General features: G+C 38.0%; 1 long non-coding RNA gene across 2 annotated transcripts; it reads left to right on the top strand.

The window, feature by feature from the left end:
• The first annotated feature begins 9,044 nt into the window (after window positions 1–9,044).
• On the top strand, window positions 9,045–10,777 carry LOC26530861 (uncharacterized). 2 transcript variants are annotated; one of them, XR_001450010.3, is made up of 3 exons: window positions 9,045–9,258; window positions 9,334–9,401; window positions 9,526–10,255. It is a non-coding gene; the product is annotated as an uncharacterized lncRNA (long non-coding RNA). The 2 variants fall into 2 exon arrangements; XR_004305165.2 differs by lacking the exon at window positions 9,334–9,401 and adding an exon at window positions 10,270–10,777 and having other exon boundaries at window positions 9,069–9,258; window positions 9,526–10,148.
• The last annotated feature ends 5,865 nt before the right edge of the window (window positions 10,778–16,642 follow it).

Raw genomic sequence — 16,642 nt, 5'->3', positions numbered from 1 at the left:
AAAGCAGAAAGATCAGAGCAGTATAGAGTATGCTAAGCACAAAGTCAGCTCAGTTAATGCTAACAAGAGTTTCTAAGAAAACAAATACCTGAAAGTATTGAAAGTCTGCGCACATAGCATTTGCTTTTTTTTTGATTAGAGCTTATCTTATTTGTTTTACAATTACACATAAATTGATTTCCTTACTTTATTGATATCTGAACAACATTAGGACTTAAAAGACAATGCTGCAAATAAAATAAATCCTTGGCAATCCGCGCAATTAGCATATTTAACTATGTTTAAATAACACTTACAAATTGAATAAAGACCAAAGTTAAATAGAACCAAGGTGAAAGCCATTTTTAAATAAGCTTCGAAATCGTAAATCGACTTACAAAGAATTCCTAGGAAAGCAAATAATATACTCTTGGTGAACCGAAAGGTTCATAGGTGAAGCAAGCGGGTTTTTTTGTGAATTTATATTTTGATTCAAATTTGAAAACAATGGAACGACATGCCAAGAATAACAACTAGATGGGCATGAACGACTAAAAGCTACCCTGAATCCAATTTCTTCCTTTATCCATCCCAAAGCTAATTCCTTCAACATTTCTTTATGCAAGCAGGAGTGCAGTCCTGCATCTTACTCTTTGTAGTCCTCGTAGATTGTCCGTCAACCGACATCCAACTAGTGTAGACTTCATGTCGGAAGGGATACAGATCTTAATACCTGTCCCCAAATGTGTTATCCTTTAACAAGGGTTATCAAATAACCCAGAAGATAAGGATAAGATTCCTGTCTCTGCCTTAAAATCTCGTCTGAATGGAACTAGCATAGATCATCTATTCGGGATTCAGTTTTATATTTTTGTTGTGTATCCTTCGGTCTGTTTTTCTAACGCTAACGTCATAAAACTCAGCTTGGTTTGTTTTAGTTTAGCGGAGAGCATAAAATAGCAGTCGGACTGATCGAACAACAACTTTATATCCAATAGCTGCTTGGCGTGCCAAGGCTTTAATATATATATTTACTCAAAATTTGGATTGCAATTTGTAAGTAGTTAACGCATTCTTACAAAAGCAGCAGCTAAGTTGCGAGAATATTTAGTTTCGACTTTCTTCATTGTTTAGCATTTACCAATCCTTCCCATGAACAAGGTGATGGAGGGGAAGCACGAATCCGTTTCCGATTCCAAGCTGTAGCTGGCAATGGGCTGGTGGCTTGTCGAAAGTAAAACTGCGCCCATCTGGAAAAACCGGGAAAAATCTTTTGCAAACCCGTTTAACCAGTGCGGCGCCTTTGTTGTTGTTGTTGCTGTACTTCAATTGAATTCGAAATCCAATCCGAGCCGCCCAAGCTGACAGATTGCGCAGCCGCAGCCGCAGCCGCAGCCGCAGCCACAAAGGCTTTGCTGCTAGGCCATGGCAGACAGAGCGACGCAGCCAGCGAGTTGGCCCAGAGGCCGTTACCGGTTGCCGGCTTGTGGCAACAATGCGGATACGTGCCACAGCTGTGTGTGTGTGTGTATGCGATCTGGTAACTGTTGTGCTGGCCTAGGCGAGCCGAGGATCGTAGACAAAACGCGCCATGCATTGTTTTTGTTGCCGTTTGCCGTTTGCCGTTGACTGTTGACTGTTTGCCAGCATCAGATAAGTTAATTGGCCATTTTGGCCCAAAGGGAAACAGCACAACAGTTGCCAGTTGCCAGTTGCCAGTTGCCAGTCGCAAGTTGCAAGTTGTTGACTAGCACAAACTGGGGCTAGGCTGTCGCTGTTGCTGTTGCTGTTGCTGTAGTCGTGCCTGGCGAGAGTGGCAACAGCTTTGTTAGCCCGGGCCATTGGCCGACAGACCCACCGGCAACAAGAAAACAAAACAAACGTGAACAATGTGAGCCACGTTAACACCGCCGCCGCCAACAGAGTAGCCCAGTGACACAGTTTCGCCCATTGAATGCATTTGTGTCGATCAGATGGCGACCTGCATTTCAAATTTCGATTTCAATCAATCTGCGACAGTCAGTCTTCAGTCGGGCAACCTTCAGTGCAGCCAGCTTCTGATCTCAATATTGAAAGTGTTTCGCAACTGAGAGCGGCAACTTAACTTTTAAGTTCTAGTTTTAAATTTACAGAGCGAAGGCTTTTCTTATTTAAATCTGCTAAATGGAGCTGCCGCGAGAAAAGATCATATCATCATCAGAAGATCGACAGAAAACAGAGCTACACAAATAGATACTCCGAGCCCATTACTCAATGGTAAATAGTTCTTTTTCTTAATTCATGCTCTGAACCGAGATCTCCCCCTGCCCCCCGCTATATAAGGCAGATACATTCTTGATAAGCCTCGGTGCTTATTGTCCGATCTTTATACGAAACCGTATTAATACCTAATATTTGTTTATTCAGTTTTCTATAAAAACGAGAGAGTTCTCCAAGTAGTGAAATATTCTTAATCTGCCTGGTATAAATATTTCGAAAAAAAAACCAAAGAACTCTTTTCGGGTATGGGATAAGATATTTTTCAAATTATTAGTTTAAAGTTGTCTAGTTTTATTTTTTTTTTTTTGTAAATCTTTAAAAGTTATCTTTTCGCTACAAAATAGCATCGATTAATTGTAATTTGAAGTTTGTTTTGTTTCATTCCAAGTCGTTTTGGGATAAGATATTTTTCAAATTATTAGTTTAAAGTTGTCTAGTTTTCTTTTTTTTTTGTAAATCTTTAAAAGTTATCTTTTCGCTACAAAATAGCATCGATTAATTGTAATTTGAAGTTTGTTTTGTTTCATTCCAAGTCGTTTTGGCGTTTATCTCTCAGAATGTCAATCTCTTAATTGTTTTTTGCGGTTTCTGTCGACAGCTCAATGTCAGGTAATAATGGACTTCCCATTGCGATAATTTAATTAAAATGACGTGACAGTTTACAAGTTAATTGCCATGTAAAAAATGTACAAAATGCAAGAAATGTTTAGAATATTTGTTCAAATAAAAGCAAAAATAAATAACAAGGCACACAAATATTGTTTATTCAAATAATTGGCACATGCAACACAACAGACGAAGAGTCACTGAGCGTATCAATGAATGTGCATAGCAAAATGCACACACACACACACAGAGAGAGAGAGAGAGAGAGAGAGAGAGACAGACGCTGATAAAAGGCATGCATAGGAAAACAGAATTTTCATTCATAAGGCGCAGCTTTTAATGCTCAATGGATTTAAACGTCAGTTATGCATATGCCTCAGGCAGCTGCCACAGGAAGTGACGTAATATGCACACTCACACACACACACACACACACACACACATACAAATGCACTTATATAGCGCACGCAGCTACTGATTGGTTTAACTTTAGCTGTGTGCGTGCATTTTGAATTATTCGCACGAACGCCGCAAGAGCGCATGCGATAGAGCGAGATGCAACTACAACTGTTGCTCTCTGCTTTTACACGCATCGCTGCCGCTGGAGGTTTGTGTCCAAAGTCTTTAGTTCTGTGCGCCGACCTCGTGCTGCATTTGAAAGCGAATGCTATCGAACAATGCTGCAACAACAACAACAATGGTCAACAATAATTTGGCTGCAGATACATAATCTATGCATGTCAGTGCGTCTGTGTGCGTGTGCGTGTGCGTGTGCGTGTGTGTGTGCAAAAAGCACCATTCACAAAATGAACAGTAGCCCACAGGCCAGAGCGAGAGAGCAAGAGTGGGAAGCAGCGCAGCGCAGCGCGAACAGTGACAGTTACATTGGCAAAGCTCAATGGCAGGCAATTGAATTGCAGCAGCAACAACAAATCAACAATATTGAGTGCAATTCGTGATGCAAGACTCGAGCAGGATGGCAGAAGAGTGGAAAAGGGTAGAGAGAGCGGGTGGCACGAAGAGAGCGTGTCTCAAATCAGAGCCGATTGATAGAAATGCCTTGCACCAGAGATGTACCAAGCTGTACCAAGCTGTACCAAGCTGTACCAAGATGTACCAAGATGTACCATTTTTCTTATTATGAATATATCTCTTTCAATCATTTCAAATCTGACCACATATCAAAGCATATACAAATACCATATATAAAATATAAAATAATGTTTGTGAGTGCCATTGCAAAAATAAAGTACCAAGATTCGCAAGCTCAGTAAATTTTGATTGACATAGGAATTGTGTGTGTGTGTGTGCGTGTGTGTGTGTGTTAACTTGGATTTGGTATGGGGAATGTGCTGCACAAATAACTCCGCAACACCTCAAACAACAGTCGAAAAGAGTCGCATTCCACTTAAATTATTCATTCGAAGCGTTCTGGAATGCAGCACACATGCAAATGCGAATGCAAATCAATTGCAAGGGGGATTCACTCGATGCCGACTAATGAATGCATAGTAAGTATCAGTCGATGAGGGACGGAGCGGGGAGCTCAGTCGTGCATAACAATTCTTGTTTCTAACTAATATCTAAGCGAGCTTCTAAAGAAAAACCCTATGAGTATATGCATGTGTAATAGGTATTATCTTAGATAATATGCTGCGTTTAGATTTCAAGTGAAATCGAAATCTGAAATCTATATACAAAATCATTTCATCAGTAGAAGACGTATTGGATAACAGTTCAATTTGCGGAATTCAGTTATCCGGCTTATATAAGTAAATCGACAAATGTTGCTGAGAAAAAAAAATAAAACAAGGAGTAAATCATTGTTGGCTTAATATAGAATTTTCCAAGCATCTTGAACTAATGATCAAGAATTTTGTCGTTTAGTAACAGTCATTAAAGGTACGATTTGTTGCAACATAGAAATAAATGTTGCCACGCTCTGGCAACAATGTTGCAGCACTCATGCGATAAGTGTACTCAAAGCTCAAAACCAATTCGCACTCAAGATGCCACTCAAAACTTGCTAAGCACTCAAGAGAGCAGCGCGAGAGAACTTCAACACGCTTCAACTCGCTCAAAAAGCTTCAGAAAAACCGGTGAATGCAAATATTTGTGAAATAGATTGACAGAGACTGAGAGAGAGCGAAGCTCTCACACGTTGTGTACATGCATACATACGTATGTATGTATGTATGTACTTTTATGAATTTCACAATTTGGCGCGAAGCAACTGGCTTTGAGTAAAAATATCTATTATACTCGATTTGCTTGGAGAAGATAATGGCACATGCCGGCAATGGGGCGGCAGCGGCGCCAACGTAGTACTCACAGTCGTAGTACTCGTGCACGTATGTTAATACATACATACATACATACATACATATGCATTCGTGGAGTAGTAAAAAGCTCCCATTGTTGACTATTGCGCCAAAAGTGCAAACACAAGCACAGACAAAAGCGCAGTGTCAATTGCTGTGCTGGTGGCCAGGCAGGCTACGGGGCGTGGCGCTGCAGTCTCTGCCAACGTCAGCGTCAGCGTTAGCGTCTGTGTCAGCGTTGTCTATCCACACAGCATTTGGCGACCTCGTGGCGTGGGCGAGGGCGAGGGCGTGGCAGTAGGCGAGGGTTAAGCACGTAACATGCTCCCTTCTTTTCTGTTTGTGTGAATGTGTGTGTAAAATGTCTGTGTGTGTGTCTGTTCTTTGGCTATGCGATGGGCTGAAAGCAAAAGTGACCGTTAGCTGGTGTCTGGCTTTGGGTGTGTGTGTGTGTGGGTGTGTGTGTGTTGTTGCTTTTGCGATTGCCCAAAAATGCAGACAGAGCTAATTGCAACTTGCACGACCTACATCAAGAAGGGGCGTAGGCGGGTAGCTGCGGGGGGAATATATGTACATATGTATGTACATATACATATATATGAAAGATCTCCTTTTCAAGTGGCTTGCTTATACTCTTTCATACCCTATACTAAACTAAAGTATATTGCAAATGTGCAAATATATGCATGTAAACATTGTTTTTATATTTTTTTCTTTTTGGCCACGCCCAGGGCAAAACATCGTAGGCGTAGTTTTATTTGTGTTCTTTTCGATAGTAATCTTACACACACACACACACACACACACAAAGGCAGACTATGTGTTTGGCTCGTATAACTGCTACGAGGCGAATTGCCTAAATTTATAATTTGACATTTATGCATATTTTATGATTATTTATTACGTTAATTTTTGATTAAAACTGAAGTCTGCTCGGCGGGCATACCCAGCCCCATCGCTGCCCGCTCAACCATCCATCCCCCCCACCCCTTTTCCCACCCAGTTGTATCTCAATTCATGTGCGACATTGTGACGGCTTGTTTGGGAGAGAAGTGAAGTTCATGATCTTGAAACTGAACACGAATTGAAATGGAAGCAGGGCAGAATGTTGACTCGAATGATAATTTATTGCACTTCACGAATATACCCTGTACTGTAAGGTAATGGCATTACACCCTGTTAGAAGCGTAGGCGCTGCTTTTAATCGATTTGGATATACGTTGCAGGGTATCGCCTGGTCGAGCAGTCTCGACCACTTTCGTTACTTTGTCTTTATTTTCAAGGAATCGTTTATCTTAATACGAATAGATCTTAGAGCAGGTATACCTAGAGGAATGCATAATCGCATAGCTGAAGTACTACTTAAGATCAAATATATTTAAATATATATACTTATTTGTATAAATGACTTTATATGTCTGTATATGTGGCTTCCGCATAGAAACGCAGACACTTCCAAACGTTGATTAACAAAATATTTGTCTCTACACCGTGAGACCTTGTAGCATGCACCTATCTCTATAATATACTCTCTAGAAATATTCTTGGGGTATCTACAAAAAGCGTTGCTCAGTTCAAGCAGCAGGCGCATAATCAATATGTTGTATACCTTGTGCTCTAAATTCTATTCCTATTTTGTAGATAGTATTACTATAACAAACATTATCAGGCATTAGAAATTGAATGTACTTAGTTCTCACTACGTGCATTCGATGCCCTAACAGTGTGTGTGTGTGTGTGTGTGTGTGTGCGTGTGTGTGTGTGTGTGTGAAGGCATTCAGGTTTTATAGTTTTATATAGAGACAATCGGAAGCAATCCTTGAATGGAATATTGATTGATTGATTAATATGTACTGGAGCTTTATAAATATCTATAAAAAATGTTTTTGTTTTTTTCAGATATCTTTAACAAGCCCGACAACTACGACCTGCAATGTACTCTGCAAATAAAGGAAAATCCCGGTACATGAGATTTTCATTAGAAAACACATTCAAATAATGAAATATAGGGTATGCCATGCAAGGGTATTCCATTTTCGGCGACTTTTTCTTTCGTGTATATATCAGAAAGGGTATTCAATCTTCGGCAATTCAAAGACTTCTTTCCAGTTTGCGCGCTTTGAATGAGTTTTCCCGAGTTACATCTTTTGTATATTTGATAAAATGTATCTGTAAATAACTTTTTAAACTTCTTAGACAACATACCCTGTAAGAGAACATTTTTCATTGAAGTCCTAATTCATTTTTGTTCTCCTTTCTTTTTCAGTATAAAGTCGTTGGAACTATCAAATGTGAAAATTGTCAGCTGTGCAGTGTCAGATAAATTGAATCCCTAAGCAGTTGCTGATGCCGTTTACGATGCGCCTTTTATGTCCAACTCGATCCATTTTTGCCATTAGGAAAAGTTGTACTTTCCTTTCATCCAAATGGCCAGCAGACGCCAGACAGGGCGTAACTTGTCCAAAGTAAAATACAAAATAAAATAAAACTAAAGTGCAAATGTAAGAAAGCCTGAGAATAAATTATATTTTAAATCTGATATTATTGGGTTGATTTTCCTTTGAAGTGATTTACTGTCCGACATTAAATACTTAATTTGTGTTCTTATGAACACGACCAAATGAATCACACATTCATTTTTGTGCAGACATACATACATAGTGTATATATACAGTGTATATATTTTCATGCTTTGTATACTCTGTAGACTGCTTTCAAGATATCTGCTATAGTACTTAATTATACTCTACGAATTTATTTGAATATATGTGTATTTTAATTGGATAATGCAGCAAGAAGCATTGTCACACAATGTTGTCGCTGAAACGGCTGCAACCGACTGCATAATACCCTTTTGCAGCACTTGATAGCATATTTGTTAAGAATTTGTTAAGAAAAAGATGTGTGTATGTACTTAATCTGTTCGTTAGTCAATTTGTAAACCAGAACGCGGATAGTTTTCAGTTTCCATTCTGTTTTCCCATGTTTTTCCTTTGCTCTTCGATTTGTGCTCAGGTTTCAGACTCTGAATCCGATTCCGATTTCGATTCCGATTCGATACCAATGCGCCGGCATTCGATATGTCGTCTAATTCACATTTGTTTACTTGTCCAGCTTCGTGTTGTTGTTGTTGTTGTTGTTGTTGCTTTTCCTGTGTAATGTATTCTGTTTGTTTATTTTTTCCGCTGGCTTTGTTTTGTTTATATTCTCTTTGCTGTACGTTTTTTTTTTTTATTTTTTATTATTTAATTCTTTTCCTTTTTTCATTTGAACTGCAGTTGCAGTGGTTGACGTAGTGCACTTTGCCCTCGTCTCTGTCACGGTCTTGTCTCCGTCTCCCTTGCTCCTGCTGCTTGTCTGCGTTTTGCAAATTGAGATGGCTGCGCCGCTGCCGTCGCTGCCGCAGCCGGCGTTGCGACGCGTCGCTGCCAAAGCTGCCGGCGCTGCAAATGTCAGCACATGCCGGACGTTATACTATCCGTAGGCATACCCAACAGACAAGATGCACTCGCGGGGTATATTACTTCAATTGCGCCGCAGCCTGGCGCCTTTTACCAAAGCCGAAGTAAATAATTTATTATTTAAATAAAATATTCCAAATACTTCCCTCAAGCATTTATAAAATTTACAGCAGTATAATAAATATTATAAAAAAAAAACTATGTAGTTACTTTAAGATAATTTGTAAGACATCGAAAGCAATCCAAACTCAGTTGGCAGTAAAATATCAGAATAGGAAATATCAGTGTATTCAATACGCTGCGTATAAATTTACAGGGTATATTGCTTGTTGTTTATGGTTTGTTTGAGACTCGCGCATATCAATGCTTGTTTCTGTTCGTTCGCTTTGCCTTATCAGCATTAAATGTGGGAACTAACCTGCCTGTTTGCAGTTGAGCCAAGGGGGCGTGGCGCCGCCTCTTTTAAAAGAAAAGCAGTGTGAAATTTCATGCATTGACATTTGCGTTTCGTGCACTGCCCAAACCCAACTTTACGATTAAGCGACGCGTGAGCAAAAAAGAGGAGCACGACTTGGAGATACCCCTGGCCGAGATGCCGTATCAGAGGACTTCGAGCTGTCTTCTCATCATATGTAAGTATATACACAAAAGCTAACATCGGTGAAGCCCCAAACTTAACTGTGCTATTTTCTTCCCATATTGATTAGAGCTGGTTCTTATAGTCCGATCTTTGAGTACTTTATAACCAAGCGAAAGTCCCAAGGTTTAAAAGCAAGTTAATATTCTGAATTTGTTTACTCAGTTTTTTGCAATCTATCTTTAAATCGATATTTTATGCCCTGCGTACTGTATAGGAGGATGTACATATATTTCAAGTTTTAAGATTTTTACTCTTTCAGTTTCAGAGATCGACGAGTTCACACAGACAAGCAGACATGGGTCGGAGTTGATTTCTTATGTCTGTTACATACGTTTGCACAAAAACTCCATACCCTTTTTTACCTCATCTTATTGCCGTGTCCAGAGTCAAAAAGTTACAAAAAAGCAAGCAAGAAACTGTACATAGGGAAGAGATGGCCGCGCCTTGCCACCTGGCACCGAAAAAGAACTGATAAGTGCACCCACTAACCCTTTGGGCAGCGCCGCTCTCCCCTCTGAGCACGCAATCCTTGATGCTTTAATTCGCACTGCTTTACGTTGCTTCCCTTGTTAGAAATACAGCAATGTACAAGATTTCATTAATGCCAATAGGGTCTGCACTCGACTCGTTACTCGTTACTCGCCAATCGCCGCTCGCCACTCGCTAATCGTCTGCCAGGTGATTCGGACTGAACGGCACGTATGTAAATGCTTCATTGCCCAGCCGCCACACATGTGTGTATTTTCTACACTAACTGGCAGCACTGCAATAAGCTCAGGTACAGTTATGCACGGTTACGGGCAGTTAAGCCGTCTGGCAACGCATTGTAATGTTCATATTTTGCATATCGTACTTATGTTTATACTCTGTTTACAAAGCGAAGTGAGTATATTGGATTGTCGCACATACTCTTTTATGTATGTTTATATGAAAATATATCTTTTTGTAATTTAAGAACTAGATTCGCCAAATGAAGTAAAATTAAGACTACTTATTTATTTAGATAACGATATCTCTTGATGACATTGTTGGGTAACCCAGTCCACGGTGTTTATGGACTATGGTGGGTATATCACAGTCTTGTATACCCAACTGCAATATTCCTATTTGCATATAAATATGTTAATACGGAACCAGCATACCCGCAGCTGCATTTGTCACTGGCTTTTATAATGCACAATATTTATATGCAAATATCTGACACATTGACCGGATTTGGTTCAACACGCCCGATAATAGTTATCAGCTAGTAGCATATGTGAACCCCTCCTCTGCCCCACACAGAGCCAATAAATAAACTTTACGTATTCACATTCATAAACGTACATAGATATGTTCAAATATTAGGTAATGTATCCGAGAACGTTAAGGCGCACATTTTCTCTGAAACATTTTTTGTTTGCATTCATTTTTGACGCTCTAGGCGGAATGCCTTTTAAGCGGACACGGACAAATGATATGCAAAAAAAAAGTCGCAATTATATTGAATATTTCCGCGAATAAAGAATCCAGATCCTGAGCTTGTCACTGATTGTTGGGTAGCAATGCTAAAGATACTCATCTTTTTGTATATCTGATTTTTGTGAATTCTCATATCGTTTACATTTTAACTTTTGTTAATTAATCTACTTCATTCTCAGTTAATCTAAACAAAATTATAAAACCGGCCATTGGGCGGGCACTTCTCTTGAGCGGACAAAGATGATCTGACGAAGCGAAACCCGCGGGTTCGAGCCTCCGTGTTGACATAAGACCTAAAAACTATGTATTGTGGCATCGTAATTGGGGAAAGGGCATTTATAGTTGTGCTGTGCCTAGGAATAGCATTGTCAGAGTTGCCTATGATTGATGCGATCTTTGATTTCCGTCGATTTTGTATTGATTTATTGACCATGTTATCGATATTTCAAGTCATAATTCGGCTTGGTATTAAAGGATATTGCAGCCAGCGTAAAACAATTTCAGATTTGACAGCAAATATCCGTAGTCGAAGAGTATGGAAAAGTATTCATATTAAAAGTGATTGCTATGCAAGCACTTCGTTCGATTAACCAACTAAAATTCCTCGATAATTTGAGCTGTAATCGATTTCCAAGAGAGACAAAGAGTAGCTGCGATTCGACTGCGACCGATCGAACGCGGCTTCCACTTGTTGCCACTCGAAACAGAAAAGCAAATTTGCAATTTGCCAACAGCCTTTGAGCTAGTATAATAGCTCGTTTTCGCTGCTGCGCTATTTGTTGTGTCTCCCATATGTCCGGGCTGGGCAATAACAACTGAAACAGATGCCAAAGTCAAGTTCATATTTCAATTTCAAGGTTTTGGGTAAACATTTGCTAATAAGCAAATACAGCGAAATATCAGCAGTACAGGTAAACTGCAAAGAGTGTAAAAAAATATAAATAAACAAATAGAAAGCAAATGAAAATGAAAACTGAAAAATTAAACAGAAATAAATGACGGAAACACAACGACAGCAACCCAACCACAAGAACAACAACAAAGCCATGTTTCCCTCTCAAATGTTATAAGTTCCTTGTAAAAAACTCATTAAAAATGTCAATTTAGATCACGTCTGTTTTATCGTATATCAAATTTGAGTCTTTATAGATTATCTAAGCCTTAATATCAGATACCAGGCGTAACTTTGACTATCTAAAGCGAGCTTTCCGATGCGTGAGCACTTTATCAGAACAAGAAATACCTCATTTGATATGGTGTGATAATAGGTTAGATGTTAAGAATTCGATATGCTATTTTTAGTACTTACAGGTTTTCATTTACCATACCCTTTTGTTATGATACGTCTAGTTCTTAAGGGGGTTTCATTTAGCACAACCATTTGGTTAACATCGAGTCCATATTAAGTACTCCCTTCCACTTTGAATAGTTTCTAATGTAGCTCCTTTGCAAGGTTACAGGGTATATATCCCTATGGATATGATACCTCTAGTTGTTAAGGGGATTTCATTTAGCACAACCATTTGGCTGACATCGAGTCCATATTCAGTACTCCCTTCTACTTTGAGTAGTCCCAAACGTAGTTCGATAAGTTGTACAGCTTATCAGAATGAGGTGGGCTCATTTGTGTGGTTGCAGGGTATCTCCCGGTCGTATACTATCGACAAACGCCTATCCATAATTTTCTGTTTATTACGAGTATTTTTTATGTGTGTTTATTTTGCTGTCGTCTTTTATTTGGTCGTATTTGAACTAAGCCTTTACGAATTTATGAATAGGCAATAATTTACAACTCAACTCTAGATATAGAGCGTGTGACCCATAAATGCGATACGACTTCTTATATATGTGCATATATATATATATATATATATATATATATATATATATATATATATATATATATATATATATATATCTATATATATATCTATATATATATATATTTTTTTGTATGTATAAACAAATGCCTTAACATATTATTTGAACGATCAGAGCTTCGCATGTTCCCCAAGTTCGCGGAAATCTAAAAATTGCCTGGCGCCAATTCTTAACTATTCGTGATAATCATATTGCAGTCGCTAAACAAGCGAACCGATTCACGGCGTTAAATGATATATGTAGCTGAGAACTTAGTGTTTTCCTAATTAAGTTGAGGTTTCTCGGAACCGAAGTCAGTTCAAGTGCCTGGGGGGATATTCTCAGGTGTGCCGACCACAATATTCTTTATAGATATATTATATGCACATAGCATCAATAGACGATTTGGCTTACATAATTAAATTTTCCCCCTAAACGCTTAGTCATTGTTTTTATTTGTGGCAACTGCATTCATGGAATGAATAATCAGTTGAGTATTCAAAATTTGTATGATGCATTCAAGGGAACAACATATTTGCCTAGTGCTACGACAACCCCGCTCAAGTACTCAATAAATGAGAGGAAGTCGTTGTGTGCTTAGAGTTTCGATAAACTGTAGTGTGCATAGCATGGTGTGGGGGAGGGAGAGGGTGGAAGGGAGGGGTCACACGTGTGAATCGTTTATTGAACTTTGATTCGCTTATGGCTTACTTTGCGATAAAAACTAACATATTTGCATAAGTCGGGAATTCGTTAATACCTATAATGAAATGCACAAGGGATTATAAATAGCAAAGTTAACTGGAGAAAATACTAAATCAAACATTAAATAACAATTCAAATTTACATAACGACAATTTATTATCATTATTATTATCATTATTATTAATAATATTATTATTATAATTAAGTTTTATAAGACACATTTGTTCTATAAAGAAATATATATTCAAATAAAATTGATTTCAATAAAATAAAGTCCGGACCTAGAAACAGCAAATGAATTATTTTTCATTATCATTAGCATTAGTTTTATTATTACTTTTGCGTCTATTGCATGTAGCTTCAAGCTATCAACTTAACTAGCTGACTCTAGTCTGGGACTCGCACCGAGATGAATTTCGACCGAAACTGGAAGATTTCTTAACGGACCAGTGTAGATAAAGACTTTACGTTTTCTTAGTGTTCCCAAAATATTCAACCATACAACACTGAGAAAATTAACAGATGACAACCTCTTGATCCATATTGCATTATATAATTTTTGTTTTTAGCTTTACCCTTAACTTAACCCTAAACTTCCTTGGGCGAAAAGTCGGGTAAGTTTCGACCGCTCTAGAGGAGCATCTGGCTAATAGAATTGGATTAGAGTGGAGGGGAATTGTATCGGTAAATGTAGGTATAGGTAATATTGTCAAATTGTTTTATTATGTATATAATTTAATAATTATAAGTAAGTGGTATTAAATCTTAGAACGAACTCTCTAAGCTTTAAGTTAATCAAATGGTAGACCTAAATTCAGTTCAATCTTCTGCATTATAAAACTGTAATTACAACTTACATGGATTTTTCTAATATAATTTTGAATTACATTATTTTAAAACTGTTCGTTCGTACTTTGTAAATTGTAAGTCTACCTTTTCGTTTTCTCAGTATATCAATGGAATAGTCTCTGATTCGGAGCTGTTTGTACAATATATATATGTATATATATATATGTTTGTATATATATATATATATGTACGTCGAAGCTGATTGTGTCGCGTCTAATGACAGGTCAGGTATTTAGTTATCAATGGCTTGCGATTACCTTAGTATCAGGCTTATCAGCTACTCTTTCGACGCATCCACTGTTCATAACTTCGTGTCACAAAATGTGCCCCAATGACAGAAACAACTAAAACAACAACAACAACAACTGCAACAACGACAACAACATCAATAGCAACAAGAGCAGCAGCAACAACAACGCCATCATTTGATTCAGCGTATTGACTTCTTATCAGCTGGGCGGGGTCATGCCCGTGTATGAGCTGAACCTGTCAAACGATCGACGATGCCAACAACAACAACAACAACAACAACAACAACAACAACAACAACAAGCAAGCGCAATTAATTTTAATTAGGTTAAATTTCGTCTATCAACCAAGTTGGCCCGATTTTCGATTATTTTCCTAGGTTTTTTTTTCGATTTTTGTTTTACTCATTTTGCGAATGGCTCTTATCAAAATTAGGTCAACTTTTCGTGATTAGTTTTTGAAATTGCTGCCCATTCGACGTCGATGCTATCAGCTGGTCACGGAATCAAATCAGTTTTATAAATACGTTTATATTTGGCTGCATTCTCAAGGGTTTGCGTGTGACAATAAAAGTAAATGAATTATCAAAGCGAACTTCAAGTGAATTTTGCCATTTTTGCAAAAATGTCGCCATTCCGTTTTTTTTCCTGTTCTCTCTCTTTCTTTATTATATCTTTCCAAAGTTCTGTCAATAAAATCTTTGAAACGTGTTGCTTGTTAGCTTTGATTACGTAGAAACTCTTGTGCATTTCTATATTTAGGCACCGAACCCACTGAAAATGCGCGTAAAGGGTATGATGTTTTTTTCGAAATGTATGTTACAAGCAGAACGAGCTGAGTCCTTGTAGCAATGTCCGTTTGCCCGTCCGTATGTATGTGCCCGAAACTGGAAAACCCTAGAAAATGTACTTATATATGACAAATACATTCTCGTGCTTCATTCGCAGTTTGTAATTTCATTAGATTCCCATTTACCGATTTTGAAGATATAGAAAATGTCGAATAGCTTGGACGTTATAAGAGCTAGACACACAAGCTCGAATAGTAACTGCAATGTATAGATACCCCTATTTAGATACCCCTATTCATAAACCCCTACCGTTCAATAGGTTACAACAGCAATAGGAATAGAAAAATAGGAGCATGTCATTCTCATCGGACTATCAAGAATGCATTCCCGAAGTGTAGGAAAGTAAGCTGATCCTTTTCATTGTTGTCATACATTACAATTTATATCTCTCGCTAGTATCTGATAATAAGGACTTACTGCCCATAAATTCAATAGCTCAACCTTAACTCTCCGTCATCGAATAGCAATTTTCTTAATGGAGTATGTGTGTTTGAGATAGAATTGACCATCAAGGACTTGTTACCATGCACTAAAAAAAAAACTCTTATAATAATACAATAAAATATTTAATATACTATCGTCATATGCTGTCATTGAGCTCTATGTGCCAATCATTTGATCGTGGTTTCATCTAAAACAGTTTAGCTATTGAGAGCTATTTTATGAACCCTTACGTATTGTTCGACTAATCTTTCCTTATTGTGACTGTAATATAAAGTTAATAAAAATGTTAATTTAACGATATAAAGTTTTATGATATCAACGATGTACGAAATCGTACAATATACAATCGATCCGAATGGAACGGACCGTGGTATAGATGGGCTATATGAAATATATGTATTCTCGTACTTAATTGATTAAAATTTGTGTCATATATCATTTCATGGGAATATCTATGGGCATATTTGTCTATTATTTGGACAAGTTACTTAGTTTAAAATGTCTGTTCACAGTTCCGCTTTTTTCGAGCAGTTCGCATTGCTGATTTCTCAGTGTGTGTGTCTGGCATAGCTATCTATTCAACTTGAATGATCGCTATGCTGGTTCGCTTGTTGCCAACCCAAGCTGCTCTTAACTATAGTTCTTATCAACTAGGTGTGCGTGTGCATATATATATATATATATATATATATGTGTGTGTGTGTGTGTGTGTGTGTATAGTACTTTCGTCACACGCATTCCGCACACACTTCAAATTGTTTAATAGCTGCGTGTGCGATACGAAATCATTCCGCTAAGAAGCTTAAACAGCCAGGTACTGGCTCCTCACTGACAATGGGTATGAAAAAATGGTTGACTTCCAACTAGCGCAAAGTGCAGAGTCATGATCACGGCATGATCAGCACGACATACTATATATATATATATATATACTATATACGCATTGTAAATAGTGTCT

This window comes from Drosophila virilis, chromosome X (assembly GCF_030788295.1).
Source record: "Drosophila virilis strain 15010-1051.87 chromosome X, Dvir_AGI_RSII-ME, whole genome shotgun sequence".
NCBI classification, from domain to species: Eukaryota; Metazoa; Arthropoda; class Insecta; order Diptera; family Drosophilidae; genus Drosophila; species Drosophila virilis.
This window is presented reverse-complemented; position numbering and strand designations above follow the sequence as displayed.